The sequence below is a fragment of the Symphalangus syndactylus genome, chromosome 6 (assembly GCF_028878055.3).
Source record: "Symphalangus syndactylus isolate Jambi chromosome 6, NHGRI_mSymSyn1-v2.1_pri, whole genome shotgun sequence".
In the NCBI taxonomy this organism is placed as follows: domain Eukaryota; kingdom Metazoa; phylum Chordata; class Mammalia; order Primates; family Hylobatidae; genus Symphalangus; species Symphalangus syndactylus.
The window spans coordinates 32,837,144-32,854,980 of NC_072428.2; the positions used below are offsets into that span (position 1 = coordinate 32,837,144).

Below are 17,837 nucleotides of genomic sequence, written 5' to 3' on the forward strand. Positions count from 1 at the left end.
CAGATCCCAGTGCAGTACCTGATATTCACTTCTAAAGGTGAGCAAGAGGAGACTTATGTACCAGGTTGAGGGCAGAGGAGGTGGCCTTCGGATCTGAGAATTTTTGATTTATCATGTACAGCAAAGTGAACCCTGAGGCTATGGAAGATCTGATAAAAATACATTTGCATGTCTTGGTAAGTACTGCTATCTTTGTTCTCCTATCATATAGTCATTTCAAATTTGTGTTTGGTGGATTCCTGTTTCCCCCACAGACCACTGTAAAATAATAAGCACATATTATAGATAATGTTTCCTTACATTTCTTTTTGTCCAAATATTATGTTAATATAGTGCACAAGTGTCAACTCAAATGCCATCCCTAAATGTTTACTGTTGCCTGTCTAAAGAGTTGACTTTTTAAAAAACAAAATTCACCTTTAGATTGAAATAACCTATGCAAATTGATTTTCTTCACCAAAAATAATAATAAAATTTTCCATATTATTTCTAGATAAACAACAAAGCACTTGTTTTTGTAAGTTTCCCAGGTTTTGCTTATAAACAAAGATGAGACGGTAGATATAGTCATGGAAAAACAGAGAAAAAAACAGACAAGTCAGTTGTCAGAACCCCGGCCTCTGGTTCTGCCTTAACCATGAAACAGAAGTCTTCAACATATACCTGCTACAAAGCTTAGGAAGATGTAAGCTCCACTAAAGAATGTAAACAGCAACAACCAGATGTTGAACAACAATGGCAGGCTCTTCTATTCTAATTTTAACTGTAATTCATTCCTTTAAGTTCATTTGAGAGAGACAAAATCTACAGTGAAATCCTTTTTTTGGCAAGCTTACAAGCTTCTCTTTGGTAACTGATCAGTACAGATATTTAACAACATACTAAAATCTACTATTAGTCAAAGATCAATTGTGGGCTTCACTGTAACATTTTATAAAATGTATTCCTTTCTCCCACCCCTCCTCAAAATATATTTCTTCAAAGAATTGTCAATACCCAAGAACTAGAGATCCACTGTAATAATAAGTGTCATGTCTAAAATCACTTCACTAAAACAATTCCAGAGTGCCACTAGACGAGATCACACAGAACTCAAACATGGCACTTCAATGTTATTTTCTGGAAGAAGAGATAGGTCTTCAAAGCATGAGAGTTTAATTAGGGATCATTTAAATAGGTAGATTATCAATGGCTAATATAGTCAATGGAGGCCTACAGGCAAAGATATGTAGTTATTAAGTGGCCTACATACACCTTAAGGCTTTTCTTCCAAGTATCAAATGTGAGAAAGCCTATTTTTAAAAGTCCCCTAGGTATTTTCAATGGTTTTTGAATTATCTGTAGGAAGTTCTGACATAGTTGTATGGAGTTTAATGTATGGGTCTGCCATTACATTCAGATCATGTTTCATATCAAAATTTGTGTTATGCAAAGCATGGTTACTCTTAAGTTTGGTCGGTCAAAGTGTTCCTCAAGTATGCTTTCATACTACTCATTCTCAACCTTCATCGCAGGAATAATACACAGGTTATACAGCAATGCATCCACACTAAGAAAAAACTTGACGTGAGGCAGATAGAGGACTTCATAAATGGTGAATGGAAGCTTTATATCTTCCCTTATGTGCTTCCATTTGATTCTCCAACAATGAAGCTCAACTGAGAGCTTGCCAGGACTAAGTAAGTTACTTCTGTACATGTCGGCATGGTGTTCCTCTGATGTATGAAATTTGAGTTATCTCATGACTGAGGATCCCAGAGCTAAGTATTTAAGGGCTCTGAGATGCTGTTCTGGGAATATATCGTTAAGTACCTGAATAATGTGCTCCACTGTTGTAACACTTAGGTTTCTTTACAGTAACTCGGAGGTTAGTTGAAATTCCCAGTTACCTTGCTGAGCTCTGTGGAATTTCCCAGGGAGATTCATCTGAATATCAAGTTTGGCTGCCAAATTCATGGCTTCCTCAAACTAAAACTCCTCATAAACTTTAATGTTTTCCATCACGTCATTGAGTGAATGCAATACAGCAGTCAAACTACTGGCTGCAAAGAAGACATCAGAGGTTTGCCCCTGGAGATTTTTTTCCCAAGGCTCTTGTAAAAGTTAAGCCATTTTAAAGAACAGCAATAGTAACCATGAAATCAAAATCTGTTACTACCCTGCAGAGTACAAATGCTTGGCCAGCTATACTGTTATACCATCTAATATTTGTGTCACTACTTATACCATCTAAACATAAAACAAGTGCTTACAGGAAGTCCACTAAAATTTCAGAATCATCATCCCTGACTGTTCACTGAGAATGGCAAATTCCCTTCAGTTTGTTTACCCCTTTCTTCATTGTTCTGAAAAAAATAGAAATTACATTGTAAAGTTCTACAAGCAGTTGTGGTGATCTATGGTAAAAAGAATAAACTTCCTCAATTGTTCCTAATGCAACAGATACTCAAATAACAGCCACTGATTTAGCCCACCACATATTTAAGGCACAATAAAGTCAGGGTGTGTAGATAGCTTGCGGAGTGTCGCTTCTAGAATTCTCTAAAACTCTACAAGTGACAACTTTCATTTTGGAAGAAAATCCACTAGAAACAATGTAACACTGGCTACCACAATACTCCATATTTAGTCCCTGCTTCTCAGTTGTCACAGTGTAAAATCTCACAGCCAAAATTTCTGCATCAGCTTCATAAGCCAGGAAGTCTACAAGTTCCTCTCAGTTTATGAGATTCATCAATAAACCTCACCAACACAGGTTAGATGCTCTCTCCTGCTATGTCCACTACAATATCAGTGATAATAGAAAAGAAGTGTCAGTCTCTCACTTCTCTGAGAGTTTCTCCCTGAATACAGCCCTCACAGATCTCTAGCATCTGTTTCTGCTGTGTTTTCGAACATAACATTGTGTTAACTGCTGTTGTCACAAAGTGCTTTCTCAGGACCTCCGCACTAGAATTTATCAGGCACTCTAGCAGTGCTTGAAAGTTATCTTGAGTAAAGAGACCTCCTGTGATTTCATTAGCTTCATGTCCATTCAGTGATACATTTTGCTATCCCATAACAATCAAGACTTCAAATAGAGATTTTAGGCATTCTTTGTTTTCCTTGTCTTCAAGGGTCACAGGTAAGATGTCCTCATCTTGCTCTTCATCCCCTTCTTCTGCAGTGGGGTTCTAAGCATTGCTGTTGTTAATGTTTTTGTTCCTGTTCAGAAGTTTCATAAATTTTTCTCTGTTTCACTGTCTTGATTTCATCTTCATTCAATTCTTTTATTCATTTTTTGTGTCTATTATTTGAATTGTTTAAATGATTGCTAAGAAAAAATATTGTTGGTATTGCATTGTATTGAAGTCAATTACTTCACAAATACCTGCCTCAATTAATTTTAAGAAATAAAATAACCCAATCATTCTGAATTTTTCTGATGTTTCTGCAAAATTTACATTTCTACAGATCACAGAGGTCTCAAAGTATTTGGCACATGATCAATAATGTTTATTTAGTTGGTCAGGCATTTTATCTTCTAAGTCTGCTCTATAACAATTCTTCACTCACTTCTGGGCTCTGGCCTGATACTGCAGGAACTTGAAGAAGACCAGGTCCAACCACATGCTCCTCTGCTTGCAGCTGGGGGCTGCACAGAAGTTCAGCATCATGCCCTCCCCTCCCAGCCTCCTCAGGGCAGTTTCCCCACCCATCAGGACCTGGGAGGACAGCCAGGATGGCTTCGCAGGGTCAGTGGGCTGGCTGATTTTGAAAAGGATGCTGAAGTAGAGTTTTAGGTTGGAGAGGAAGTGGTAGCATTTAATCTAGGTGTATGCTATTCCTGGTATAAAACAATAAGCAATGAATGGGCAATTTGATATCAGTGTTTAATAAATAAAGCACCATATACAGATGACATAGAAAAAATGTAAAATTGTTTTTATCACACCTTTAACTATTTGGCTGAAGGTTTGGAAGTCCAAAAGTACTATTTCAAATTTCTTAAGAAAGAGCAGGCCGGGCGCGGTGGCTCACGCTTGTAATCCCAGCACTTTGGGAGGCCGAGGCGGGCGGATCACGAGGTCAGGAGATCTAGACCACGGTGAAACCTCGTCTCTACTAAAAATACAAAAAAATTAGCCGGGCGTGGTGGCGGGCGCCTGTAGTCCCAGCTACTCGGAGAGGCTGAGGCAGGAGAATGGCGTGAACCCGGGAGGCGGAGCTTGCAGTGAGCCGAGATTGCGCCACTGCACTCCAGCCTGGGCGACAGAGCGAGACTCCGTCTCAAAAAAAAAAAAAAAAAAAGAAAGAGCAACTACAGAATGTCTATGTAAATTCCACTTGAATGATTTCACCAGATTATGAGAACCATTTCCATCAATGAGCCACAGTAATCCCCACGTCGTTATTGTTAGGATACTGCTTAACCCCAAGTTTTCTTTTCAAAATAATGGCTTTTGTGCCTCTGCTTCTGAAGTATTTATTTTTCTTTTTTTTTTTTTTTTTTTTTGAGATCGAGTCTTGCTCTGTCATCAGGCTGGCATGCAGTGGCACAATCTTGGCTCACTGCAACTTCTACCTCCTGGGTTCAAGCGATTCTCCTGCCTCAGCCTCCCAAGTAGCTGGGATTACAGGCACGTGCCACCATGCCTAGCTAAATTTTGTATTTTTAGTAGAGACGGGGTTTCACCATGTTGGCCAGGATGGTCTCAATCTCCTGACCTTGTGATCTGCCTGCCTCGGCCTCCCAAAGTGCTGGGATTACAGGCGTGAGCCACTGTACCTGACCTGAAGTATTTCTAAGAAGCCATTTTCAGAAGGACTATTTCCACTGAGGATGCCTGATACATAAGCCAAATCACCTATTTTGGGGAAAAGAACTAAACATTGAGTTGTGATACTCTTTCTAAACTGTCTTTTGTGAATTATTGTAACATGACCTTTTATTAGTAGGTTAAGTAGTAAATGGAACAACACATATGAATGTACACTGTTGTACAGTGGACATTATGTTCATCAGTAACATAAAATTGCCACGAGATGAAAGAGGATAACCATCATTAAGACTGATGGCACCTATGAGTAAAATGAGACTTGATAATTCGGAAGTATCATTTCATAATGATCTCTTTCTCTCTGCTTCTAGCAATTTTTTTTCTACTCCAGAAATATATCACGTAATTACTTAAATATTGTTTTATTGGTAGAAAAGTAATATCTCAACAATGCAGAGACTACTGAACCTGTCAAGGTTCAACCACAGAGAACAGATGCAGTTTCCTATATTGATGAGTTATTAAGCCAAACAGAAACACTGCTTTATTATCTGGTTGACTTTCAACTGGCTTCTAACTTGAACACATTACCATGTCGTAAAGGGTGGGCAAAAATGAAATAATAAATATATACAGTAAATCCATAATATTTTCAAATGTATCATTTCAGCAGGAAATGTCTAAGAAGTAAGTATGACTACTTTAAATGAATAAAAAAGATTATGCCAGTTAACCTTGGAATCCCTGTTACTTATTGGAAATGACCATACTTCCACATTCCTCAAGCCCATGACAGTCCCATATTTTTTGATTCTTATAGTACTGCAAATCCTAACTCATGCTAAAAGGGATGAATAAGAGCTAGGGGTTTGAAGTCATATCTGCTTGGATTTACAGCCCAGAGTTCAAATTTACTAGTGTATGTTCTTTCCTAATTCTGATCAGAAAAGATGCCAAATGGCAATAAAAATAGTGAAAATATGTAAGTTTCTCCAAGGAGTAAATTTTAATAAAATGTACATAAAGGGTCTACAACAACATTGTTTGGCAAGTGTGAATGCTCCATGAATGTCAACTATTCTTATTAACTGGAAGGTACATTTCATCATACTAAATAAGAACTCAGTTTCTACCCTGAGTTACTATACTCCGTGACTCTATGTAGTGATCATGCAACTAGTTTGTTCGCCTAGGGTTAGTAAATTAAAGGTGATTAATATTTTCATTAAATTATACAGCACAAAAGGAAAGATTCCTTGGTCTACTTTGCCACCTTTCAGGAGTAACAAATGTAAAACATCTTGGAAAAATAGCTGTTTTGCTTATTACGGATAGATACTATAAAATTCCTCCAAGCCATGCCTTCCAATATTTTATTACACATGTAACAGACTCAAAATCACAACTCATTTTAAGAATCTTGATATTCTAACTAAAATCTCTCTTTATTCTTAAGATCTTATTTTTCTTTTCTGCTGTACTTTTTTATTTTTCTTTTTTTATCTTTCTTTTACTGTCTTATTTTCGACTTGGAAAACAAACTCTCTGACCAAGATGACCTTAACAGTTCTCTCATCTGATTAAATTATAGATGAGCTCATTCTTGATTCTAGGCCCTGACCTCCCTTTTCTTAGAGCATTTTCTTTATATAACTTGCAACTGTAAATTCTTTCTCTGCTCACTTGAGATGCAAATTTTTGTTTGTTTGTTGTTTGTTGTTTGTTTTGAGACAGAGTCTCAATCTGTCAACAGGCTGGAGTGCAGTGGCGTGATCTCGGCCCACTGCAACCTCCTCCTCCCAGGTTCAAGTGATTCTCCTGCTTCAGCCTCTCAAGTAGCTGGCACTACAGGTGCGCAGTGGCAAATCATTTTAAAAGCCTCTTGCCAGTTTTGCAACCCAAGAATCTTTTTCTTAAGCACCTGAGGGCCATTTCTTTGATGTGTAATCACTAAAAAAGTAGTGACCCTATCTTCCTAGGAGGTTAGGAGGTTATCTTCCAAGGGCATCAGTTATGAAACACAGATGGCTTAATCACAGAGAGAAATATTTGCACTCAGGAATTGACTCAATATGCTTCACAAATCCCATTGATCACTAATATCTTCCAGTACTTTTCCACTAGCTTACCATAGTGCTTAACTCTCCATCCCCTTGTAGGAGATGAGAAAAACCAAAGTATTTTCTCTACTCACACTCAATACACCACCAAAACACAAAACACTTCACTTCTGGTCACCGAAATGTGTGTGAGTTCTTCCTCACACAACAGGCAATTCTCCAGTGGATACCAACTGGCCATCCTATCATTGAATTTACTTCTGATGCCATCTACCTGGAATTAGACTCAGGTTCCACAGGTTAAGGGCTCAGTCCCAAAAGAGTGCACCCTACTTCAGATGCCAATTACAAGACCCAGGCTGTGAACTGTACTTCTGCCTAAGCAACAATAAATTAGGGTTCTCATGACCCACTCTTCAGGTTCTATTAATTTGCTAGGGTGGTTCACAGAACCCATGGAAATAACTTGATTAAATTTATTGTTTCATTATATCAATAAAGGATATTACAAGAATACAAGTGAACAGTCATGTAGAAGGGATGCATAGGGCAAAGTATGTGGAAAGTGGGATGAAGCTTCCATGCCCTCTCCAAGCATGCCACCCTGCAGGGACCACCACATGTTCAGCAATCTGAAAGCTCTCTGAAGGCTGTCCTTTTGGGTTTTTATAGAGGCTTCATTACATAGGCATGATGACAACATCAGTTGAACATTGGTGACCAACTCAATGTTCAGCCCCTGTCCTCTGCTAAAGGTCAGGCCGTGGGAGTGAAAGTGCCAACCCTCTAACCACATGGTTGATTTTCCTCCCGACCTGTTTCCATCCAGGAGCCCACTATGAAGCATGTCTTTAGAACAAAAGATACTCAAATAACCCAGGAAATTTCAAGAGATTTAGGAGTTCTATGTCACTCCCTCCTATCATTCAGGATATTACAAATGTCTCAGGAGCTCTGTGTTGGTAACTGTAGCCAAAAGACCAAATGTTAAAACAAAACGTTCCCCAACACCCTCACCTACAAAGGTTTTAGGAATGCTCTCAGAAACTGGAAACAGAGACCAAATATATATTTCTTATTATATCACATCACACCCCCCACCCCCAACTCACCCCTTGTTTCAACACAGAGTTCTGGGCTCTCATCTCTATTACAGTGGTCTCGCACAGTCTTTCTTTCCTGTCAAACTTTGGTGAAATATTTGCTTTGGCAACTCACTTGACTGTTGAGGAAAAAACATAGCATTACTAATCATATCATTTCACAGTGTATTTGCCAAGTCAAAGAGTTTAAAATATTTGTTTTTTCCTCATATGCGTTTGATTCTATATCACATATTCTCAAACATTTCTCAGTGTTAGCTTATGCTTTAAAATTCGGGTAACCGAGGGAGGACCCAGGGTTCTTAAGAGGAATTGTTCAATGCACAATGAAAAGAAAGGCTGACTTACAAATTGCTAAGTATTCAAATTTAACATTTTATTGTAATTATACTTCGCTTGCCTACTATGGCCTACTTTATTCATTTTTTTTTAATTTCTTTAGCCAGTTCTTTCTTATTCTGTATTTGTACTGTTTCTAACTCTGTTATTTGTCTCTGTAATATGGGGATTTTAAACTGTGAACTCAATCCACTCCTTTGTCAGATAAGTTTGGCTTGATCTTGATTCCTTCATTCAAGTTATCAACAAGGATTTAGGAAAAAATCTGCTTCAAGATTGACTACTCCTATGATATATTTTGCCAGATATACTAATTATCATTTTTGTTTCTTTTATGCCAGATACTTTGTAGAGATTATCTCATTTAATTTTCATGAGACTGTTAAGAAGTGAATACTATTATCCCCATTATTCAGAAGAGAAAAATGAGGCCCAGAAACATGCTTAAGTATTAGAGCCAGTAGGCTTATTTTCTGCCACAGGCCATGCTTCTAATCAATCTGGGATTGAACACTCCCTTTCTCTACTCCTCTTGTTGATTCCCTTCTCTTTCTTCTCATTTCTCAGTCTGTTTCCTTTTTCTTTTTCTTACATGATGTTGGAGACTAGGGAGACAACAATGAATTGGGCAGAGATCCTCATTTCAAGTTATTCACATGCTTATCCTTTATTTAAATATGGCGCTATGTATGCATTTAACATTCATTAAATATTTTAACCAAAACAACACATAAATGATGTAAACCTATATTTAACCTAAGGAGAGGCTCAATTTCCCCATCCCATTTTTCGAGTTGCAATAAACATACCTTTAACTCTTTTTTATATAATACTTGCATTTTAGAGCTCTAACAACATCCCTCATTTAGGACTGCTTTATTGTTACTTAATATATTTATTATATATTATAAATATTATAATGACATATTTTATATTTTAAGCAATGAATTGCAGATTGCAGAATTTTTAGAGGGCTTTGATGAGGAGAATATGCATTTAAACAATTTATGCCTGGTGGACAATTTTAAAAATTACTTTTTGGAAATAATTGACAGCAGGAAAATTAAAACTGCAAAGTTTACATCTGATAACAAGTCAACTAAATAAACCAAGAAAAGTATTTCCTTTTCCAATGAATCATACAGAATAAACTTCTTGAGTGAATCTAAAAAAAAAATGGCATTGGTGAAAGAGAAAAAGAATGTGATAAATTGAGCTAACCAAGCAGTTAATTTAGTTATTTGCACAGAAGGATTTTTTTTTGAAGTCTTCAGTATTAGCATTCTAATGAACTTTTCATTTTGAAGTTCCAATGATATCCTCAAAATGTAAATGAAATGAATATAATTATGTAAAATAAATTTAATTATATTTTACATCAGAAGAAATTAGTATCTCTGTTGAGGAAAAATCTCCTAAAAACAATAAATGAATAAATAATACATAATCTTAAAAAAGAACTAAAATGTCATCCCTTGTGTTTACATTTCCTTAGTCAGATGAATTTTGCTTAAAAGAGCCTTTTATAATTATAGCAGATTGGCCAGAGTAATTGCTTTTAAGTCATTGTTTATCTGAAACAATTCAGCTGTGTAAATTAGCATCACTTCTGCCTTTTTAGAGCTTTGTAAAAATTAACCAATCTAACTATATTCATTTATAAGGTATGCAATATCTGATTGCACCCTTTCTTAAAATTTTGCCTCCGTTAAAGCTTTCATATATCCAAATTTAAAAGAAATAAGAAATGTTTCTCTCTGCATTTTGAGGTAAATAGGATTGTTCCATGAGAGACTTTTAAAGGGCATATATACTCAGAGTAATTTAACAAAACTATGTCTTATAATTTCTTTTTTTTTTTTTTTGAGATGGAGTCTCACTCTGTTGCCCAAGCTGGAGTGTAATGGCATGATCTCAGCTCACTGCAGCCTCCACTTCCTGGGTTCAAGCGATCCTCCTGCCTCAGCCTCCTGAATAGCTAGGATTACAGGCGCCCACCACCATGCCCAGATAATTTTTGTATTTTTAGTAGAGATGGGGTTTCACCATATTAGTCGGGCTGGTCTCAAACTCCTGACTTCAGGTGATCCACCCACCTTGGCCTCCTAAAGTGCCAGGATTACAGGCATGAGTCACCGTGCCTGGCCATGTCTTATAATTTCTATATTGCAGATTAGTTGCATTTACAAAGAGACACTTATTTATCTCTATCTTAAAGTAACATAATTATTAAAAATTTTCCTCAAATATAACATAAAAATTAGAGAGCAGGAAGTCTTTTCTCTCAAATGGTACATAACTTCAATAACTACAGATTCTTTGTCAAGTATCACGTTGAACACTTTATACATATTTTCTTATTTAATTCTTCCATTATTCTCATTAAGACAATTAATTTTATTACACTTATTTTATGAATGAATAAAAAGAAATGTTCACAATGGGGGTAGTATCCACTAATGGTGACATAATTAGCTTATCAGTAATTACATTTAACTGCAAATAACAAATCTGGAAACAGTGGCTAAGGTGAAACGAGTATTTTATTTTTCTCACACAGAATTTGGGAAGTAGGTAAACTAGGGTACTAATTCCTTGATGCCATCAGAATTCTGAAATTTTATATTTTATATGTTCAGTAACCTTTATCATGTGCTCTTTGGTTCATAATGGAAAGACACATGTTCCAATTCTAGCATCTAGTGTTCTTTGCAGTGAAGAAGGAAAACAACAAATGTAAAAATATTCTAACTAGTCTTTTCTCCCATTTTGAGAAGAGATTCCCAGGAGCCACATCCAAAAATTCTCACCTCATTATTATGAGCATATGTCATACGCTCACCCTTATATGGAAAGGAGGCTGGGATGAGAAATGCAATTTACACAGTAAAATTGAGAACTTTGCTGAAAACAAAGTAAGAATGCTGAAAGGAAGATATTAAGGGAACATCAGAGAGTAAGGAAAAAAGGGGAGTATTGAAGAAAGGAAAGAGAAAAGGTTTTTGTTGTTGTTAATTTTGTCTGTGTGTGTTTGTGTGTGTGTGTGTTTAAACCAGAAATGTTAGCTCTAAATTTTGAAGGGACTGAGCTAGATCTTGAAGCCAAGGTTTTCTAATTCTAAACCTAAGACTATTAGTTAGTAAATTAAAGACTGTGACATGGATTTCCTGGGATTTAGACACATTAGAGCTTAAATATAATATAAATAACAGTAAACACTGAATGTACTATTGTGTAGATCTTACCAAAAAAAACACAGTGGATTATAAAGGATACATGGAGTTGCTTGTATATTTTTTTCTTAAAATTGTAATGATAACTATAAAGCATTATATGATAACTGTTAGAAATCTGATCTTTGACAAACCTGACAAAAACAAGAAATGGGGAAAGGATTCCCTATTTAATAAATGGTGCTGGGAAAACTGGCTAGCCATATTTAGAAAGCTGAAACTGGATCCCTTCCTTACATCTGATACAAAAATTAATTCAAGATGGATTAAAGACTTAAATGTTAGAGCTAAAACCATAAAAACCCTAGAAGAAAACCTAGGCAATACCATTCAGGACATAGGAATGGGTAAGGACTTCATGTCTAAAACACCAAAAGCAATGGCAACAAAAGCCAAAATTAACAAATGGGATCTAATTAAACTAAAGAGCTTCTGCACAGCAAAAGCAAACTACCATCAGAGTGAACAGGCAACCTACAGAATGGGAGAAAATTTTTGCAATCTACTCCTCTGACAAAGGGCTAATATCCAGAATCTACAATGAACTCAAACAAATTTACAAGAAAAAAACAAACAATCCCATCAAAAAGTGGATGAAGGATATGAACAGACACTTCTCAAAAGAAGATATCTATGCAGCCAAAAGACACATGAAAAAATGCTCATCATCACTGGCCATCAGAGAAATGCAAATCAAAACCACAATGAGATACCATCTCACACCAGTTAGAATGACAATCTTTAAAAAGTCAGGAAACAACAGGTGCTGGAGAGGATGTGGAGAGATAGGAACATTTTTACACTGTTGGTGGGACTGTAAACTAGGTCAACCATTGTGGAAGATAGTGTGGTGATTCCTCAGGGATCTAGAACTAGAAAAATCATTTGACCCAGCAATCTCATTACTGGGTATATACCCAAAGGTTTATAAATGATGCTGCTATAAAGACACATGCACACGTATGCTTATTGCAGCACTATTCACAATAGCAAAGACTTGGAACTAAGCCAAATGTCCAACAATGATAGTCTGGATTAAGAAAATGTCGCACCTATACACCATGGAATACTATTCAGCCATAAAAAAGGATGAGTTCATGTCCTTTGTAGGGACATGGATGAAGCTGGAAACCATCATTCTCAGCAAACTATCGCAAGGACAAACCAAACACTACATGTTCTCACTCATAGATGGGAGTTGAACAATGAGAATACATGGACACAGGAAGGGGAACATCACACATTGGGGCCTCTTGTGGGGTGTGGGGAGGGGGGAGGGATAGCATTAGGAGATACACCTAATGTTAAATGACCAGTTAATGGGTGCAGCACACCAACATGGCACATGTATACATATGTAACTAACCTACACGTTGTGCACATGTACTCTAAAACTTAAAGTATAATTAAAAAAAAAAAAGAAATCATGTGGAAGTGAGTTTGCTATTTCCCAAAATACAACAGATAAATACAGAAAGAAGAAAAAGCATTGCCTTTTTGTTTGTTTGTTTGTTTGACAGAGTCTCATTCTGCTGCCCAGGCTGGAGTGCAATGGTGCGATCTTGGCTCACTGCAACCTCTGCCCCCTGGGTTTGAGTGATTCTCCTGCCTCAACCTCCTGAGTAGCTGGGATTACAGGCACCCGCCACTGCATCTGGCTAATTTTTGTATTTTTAGTAGAGATGGGGTTTCACCATCTTGGCCAGGCTGGTCTTGACTTCTTGACCTTGTGACCTACCTGCCACAGCCTCCCAAAGTGCTGAGATTACAGGCGTGAGCCACCATGCCCAGCCAAATCATTGTTTTTTTAAAGGAAAATGGCAATTTAGAAAATCCACGGTGGCATTATTATCAGATAAAAAAAGTATTATCAGATGAATGAATATTAATGAATAGGATGAGTTCACAACCTATATTTTTTAAATGTCAAATTAGTCTTATTAATTTGTTAAATTAATAAATGTTTTAATAGATTTATAAATTCAAAATTAACAGTCTATTCTGTTTTCTATTTATTATGCAAGTATTTAGAAAGCTTATATTCTTGTCCATGGAAGAGTGTTACATCCTAATAGATACAGATTCTAAGATCTGTTACACGTTCTTGCTTGCTCTAATCACATATAAAATAATCAGATATTGCCTATAAAGTAGATTGCAAGTGACTTAATATAAGAGATATACTTCACTCCTCATAGCTATTTACAGCATTTAATATAGTTGCTGGCATATAATATGAACTTAAGAAATAGATGAATAAATACATTAATAATTTATAAATGAATGCTTTAGTAACGTATACATTTTTAAAATAAACTGGTAACAAATTATTTAAATAGCCAGATTGTATTATATTTAACAGAAGCAAAGGATAGCCTAGTTGATATAATATTATTTTTATTTAGTACAATTTAAGCTTTCCTGTGTTTGCTACTATTTAATTATGTTTAAATATATATATATATATATTTATGTACTTATTTTGCTCATTCCTTCCCCTCTCCCCCTTTCTTTCATTTATGTGAGGCCCATCCACTTACTGAGAATGAATTTACTTTAGGTTTTATTATCTTCTGGTTCAGTTTAAGATTAACATTGTTTAAACCCCTCCCATTTGCTTCAAAATTTATAGATCAGGCAATTAAAATCAAAACAGCTATCTCTCTGTTGTCTACAATCCTGGAATTATTCATTTTATTCTTCATTCCCTGCTCTATCAAATAAATAAGCCAAGTGTTTATGACAAATGTTCTTTTTTTAAATGTGGTAGTGAAGTCCCTTCATTTGAGCACTGGCTATAATCTTAGCTAAAGCACTTTCTGCTAATTTAGGTAACAAAAGCTCCATATTAATAAAATTGCAATTAAGCTTCTGAAATCTCACATTTGAGAAAATGTAATCCTTTTGCAAAACTCAAACAGAAACAAAAAACAACAACAGTAATGTGGTAGGGTAAGTGTGATAAATAGGTCATGAATTATTCAACTCCTGGCATTGCTGGCAGATCTATAGCTTTTAATGAGTTCATCTAATTTAATTTTCATATCAAATTGTATTTTATCCCATGCTTTTATTGAAGAGTGATTGTTAGCAAAATGCTACATTTTGACAAATGTATACAACTATAAAACTACTTATATAATGAAGATGTAGAGCAGTTCTAATATTTTTCTTATCACTTAGGAATGAGTCCTCTGATAAAATAGTCAAATTGGGTAACTTCTCAATGCCAAGGGTGGAGAAAAGAACATATGAGTAGGCTAGGTAGAATTATACTAAGATGGGGTCGGGAGGTAAGAACATCTGTGAAGGCTAACTATATGTGTGCATTCTTCAGATTTGACCTAGTGGAGAAAGGGAAAATAATAATTGGCATGAAGACTAACTATTTTCGTGAAAGCTTCTGCAGCTAACTCCCAGCCATTCTCCTTCCTTGATAACTGGGCTTCCTTTGTTTCTGATATAATAAGGTCAAACTATGAATTGAACTCATTAAGAGGAAACTATGCCTAGACTATCCATACCAGGACAGTCCCATTACTAACATATTTTAAAATTGAAACAAATAATCAAATAAAAAGTGATTTATTAGCTAATTGTCAAGAACAATCTTAATCCGTTTCTTCATTCTTCACTCTGCTCACAGACTTCGTTCCTACAATGATCAGAGTGCCTATTTTAAGAGAGGCAGAATATCAAGGTATTTACAAGAGAGGACACTTAAACAAGATTTCTTGGCACAAATCTTTGCTCTGATTTCTACCGTGTTACATTAGCAAAGTTATTTAACCTATTAATGGCATTGTTTTCTCATCTCTCAAATAGGAACGGTGATAATAGGTACCTCTTATTGGAAATGATGTAAAACATACTGCATTTAAGTAGTACTTTAATACATACTGCATTTAAAATAGTACTTTATGCATAGAATTGCACATCGGTTCTTTGGTATTCTTTTTAAAAGGTCTACTGATCATCCTTAAAAATTATTCCTACTAGGCCGGGCGCAGTGGCTCACGCTTGTAATCCCAGCACTTTGGGAGGCCGAGGCGTGCAGATCACGAGGTCAGGAGATCGAGACCACGGTGAAACCCCGTCTCTACTAAAAATACAAAAAGTTAGCCGGGCGTGGTGGCAGGCGCCTGTAGTCCCAGCTACTCAGAGAGGCTGAGGCAGGAGAATGGCGTGAACCCAGGAGGCGGAGCTTGCAGTGAGCCGAGATTGCGCCACTGCACTCCAGCCTGGGCGACAGAGCGAGACTCCGTCTCAAAAAAAAAAAAAAAAAAATTATTCCTACTGCTGATGTATCATATCATGTTGTTTAACCTGTTAAGTAAACTAGGATCCATTTTTATCTCAATTAGACAAGTCTAGAAGGATCCGAACAATCACAAGAATATAAAGTGAGTTTTTGGGTAGCACGATGTTAGGCAATATATTTTGCTCTACTCCGTAACAGTCAGCTAACAATTGATTCAGAGAGATGCCCATGAAGATAAAATTAAATAAATATACATATATGTAAATATGTGTGTGTATATATATATATAAAATATGTATGTATAAAATACATAAAAATATATATAATATATATAACATATAATATATAAATATATATAATATATAAATATATATTATATAAAATATATATAATATATAAAATATATATTATAATAATATATAATATATATAAATATAATATATATTATATATATAAATATAATATATATAAATATAATATATATAATATATATAAATATAATATATATTATATATATAAATCACCTCTTCAGTTTCTAAACACTATTAATTTCAATCATTTGAATGGACAGCAGCAGGATGTGGAGAGGTTATATGTGAAAGCAGCATCGCAACAGACAATCACATTTTTGTCTTAAAATCTCATTTTACCCTTTAATATTCCAAGTAATCAAGAAAGTAGCTATTTGGCACCACATATTAAGCTTTTCTGAATCCTAAATTTTAGAAAAAAGAATTCTGCTGTATTTTTCAACTTCAGCCTTATTTAGAAAGAGCCTAACGGAGGAATTCTGACTGAATTATCTATGAATAAAGTACAAAGGAAAACCATCATTCATAAATTATTTTAGTCTTAAAAATGGAGGCCCTTAAAATACCAATAACAAAATCCACAAAAAAACACTGTTAAATTTTATTAAAATAAAAGTTTGTTTTGTATGATACATTTTTAAGAGAATCAGAAGGCAAGTCACAAACAAGGATAAAATAATTGCAAAACACATATCTAATAAATGACTTGCATCCAAATTAAAAATAACTATTAAAATTCAACAGTAAGAAACCAGATATTTCAATTAAACTGCAAAAGATCTGTATAGACACTTTATAGACTCTTTACAAAGATGTATACATGAAAAATAAGTACATGAAAAGATACTCAAGATCATGTCTTAAAGACTTGCAAATAAAAACTGAAAAACCAATGCATACCAATTGGAATAGCTAAGCTGAGAAACCAACAATACCAACTGTTGGTAAGAATCCATAGCAACAGGAACTTTGCTGAGATTTGTTTTATAATCCTGTATACGGCCCATATTCATATGCACTTTGTGGACATCGGAAAAATATGTGCATTTTGCAGATGTTGGGTGATATGGCATGTACGTAAAAAACAAAAAAAAATCCCACTGGTTGATTGCATTGTTCAGATTTTCCATGTTATTGCTGAATTTCTGTCTAGTAGTTCTACCAGTTGCTGATAGGGCAGTGCTGAATTCAATATATATAATTTTTTTTTATTAATCCTTTCAGGCTTATCAATTTTTCTTTTCTGTATTTTAAAGTTGTTTGTTGCATACCCATTTGAAATTGTATCTTCCTGGTAGATTGATCTTTTTATCATTACATGCATCCTGTTTTGTAAGTAATTTTCTTTGCTCTGAAATCTACTTTATTATTTGATTGATTGGATTATTTATTTACTTATTATTTTTGAGAGAGAGTCTTGGTCTGTCTCCTAGGCTGGAGTACAGTGGCACGATCTGGATTCACTGCAAACTCTGCCTCCAGGTTCAAACCAAGATTCTTGTGCTTCAGCCCCCTGAGTAGCTGAGATTACAGACATGAGCCACCACACCTGGCTAATTTTTGTATTTTTAGTAGAGATGGGGTTTCGCCATGCTGGCCGGGCTGGTCTCAATCTCCTGGCCTCAAGTGATCTGCCCACCTCAACCCCCCAAAGTGCTGGGATTACAGGTGTAAGCCATCATGCCCTGCCTACTGTATTTGCTATTCATATAGTTACTGATGCTTTTACCCTCTTTTTGCATTTAACCTACCCATATTATTGAATTTGAA

At 35.6% G+C, this 17,837-nt stretch overlaps 1 pseudogene; it reads right to left on the minus strand.

The window, feature by feature from the left end:
- Positions 1–2,113: 2,113 nt before the first annotated feature.
- On the minus strand, positions 2,114–3,653 carry LOC129483886 (52 kDa repressor of the inhibitor of the protein kinase-like; annotated as a pseudogene).
- Between the last annotated feature and the right edge of the window lie 14,184 nt (positions 3,654–17,837).